Here is a 1805-nt window from a genome sequence, read left to right on the forward strand (position 1 = left end):
TGTCGCGCCGTGGCCATTCTGGTCGCGCCGCGGCATTTGCCTGTTTCATCTGAACTTCAGCAAACTTGTTTTGGCCATAACTTTTTGACCGTAACTCCGTTTTCGATGAATCAAATATCGTTGGAAACGTAATAAGATTTTCTTTCCAATGGTAAGGCTTTGAAACATCAACACAAACTTTATTTGGGGTCGAAAAGGTACGTACACACCTTGTGACTCCAAACAACGTCCAGTTTTCTTCGACGTTCGAGCAAGCAACACGTACATGTCTCGTACACTTCATACACGCATCGTACACCATAAATACATTATGTGCAATAAATATTTGGGTCTTACACCAGAATTACAGAAGATAGAACTATCAAGAATATATTTTCTTTGATATGTTCGGAGATTAAATAGAATGAAAGAGTTATGTAACATGGCACATGATGATATTAGAGTCTGTGAATCATCATGTTTCATTAGAAACTCAGCATGACTTACTATAATATAATCACGTTGATCAAGTGTCATTATATTATACTAATTCATGCATCAGTTCCTAACACTACTTCAAAAACATTCATATTTTAAGCTCGAAAGTTTACAGAATATAGAAACTAACAGTTTCTATATGATGTAACACTGATAGTACGAAGAGATTAATGATTTCAGATAAGAATAGTTATAAAAATATCTCCAGAAATATGGAGGATATTTATAATGAAAGATACGATAATATCTCGAAATATCTAAGATCAGCGGATGATAGAAACTATTGTCTGCAAGGGTTTAGAGTAAGAAGCAAGATATTCACTAAAGACTTTAGCAGACATCGAATCATTTGGATTCTTTGAAGTCAAACTTATTCTTTGTGATTTGTCCACGGCTTTCTTCATAGTTTCGCATAATCTGCTTTTCGGTACTAAATTTTCTCTTGAATATTTCCAATATAATGATACACAGGAAACACGAAGAGGTATATAATTTCGGATGAGAATATTTATAAAAATATCCTCAGAAATATCGAAGATATTGATGATGATATTTTGGAATTTCTAAGTTCGATGGTTGATGGAAAAAGATTTTTTTTTTCGCAAGATTTTAACATGACTTCGGAGCAAGATATTCTCTAAAGATTTCTACGGATCCAGAATTACCTAAATCTTTTGAATATAGGGTTTGGTCCTTGTATTTGTCCTTGGTCTCCTTCGTGGTTAGCTCAATCCGTTTTCCAGTTCCAACTTTTCTGAGCTTTTCCAACATTCTATTCTTCATCATCAAACTTCTGATGATTAGGGTCGTTTACAGTTTTTATTGCTTAATCCAACTTTTCAAATTTCAGAGTATTGGTTCGCAGACTGGGTGCTTTTCAGAATTTCAGAATGGAAGATCATTATTCCAAGAGATAAATGTTATACATATATAACTGTTAATGTAGATATGCTGTGAGTTTTCAAAGTACTGCTTGCCGATTCTTCTACATTTACTGCTACCATATATGAATCATTGGTTATCGATCTGAGGTGATTTCAAGAGAATTGTGTTTTTAGATGATTAAACGCTGACGGTAATATGGTGGAATATAAAAGGTTCCCCGGTAACAATAAAAGAGCATACATATAAAGCAAGGTGATAATAAGGTTGTTTCGAACGAAAAGTCGAAGTTGATTTGCTGGAGCTGTGACAAAATTTGCTACTTTGAAAGGAATTACCAAGTTATTTTGGGTAATAATAACACTAAAGGAATTAGCACAACTATGTGTTAAACGTTTACTCAGTTTCCGAGAGTTTTTCAGATGCATAACTAAATGCATCAATCT

Source organism: Rutidosis leptorrhynchoides, chromosome 8 (genome assembly GCF_046630445.1).
Source record: "Rutidosis leptorrhynchoides isolate AG116_Rl617_1_P2 chromosome 8, CSIRO_AGI_Rlap_v1, whole genome shotgun sequence".
In the NCBI taxonomy this organism is placed as follows: Eukaryota; Viridiplantae; Streptophyta; class Magnoliopsida; order Asterales; family Asteraceae; genus Rutidosis; species Rutidosis leptorrhynchoides.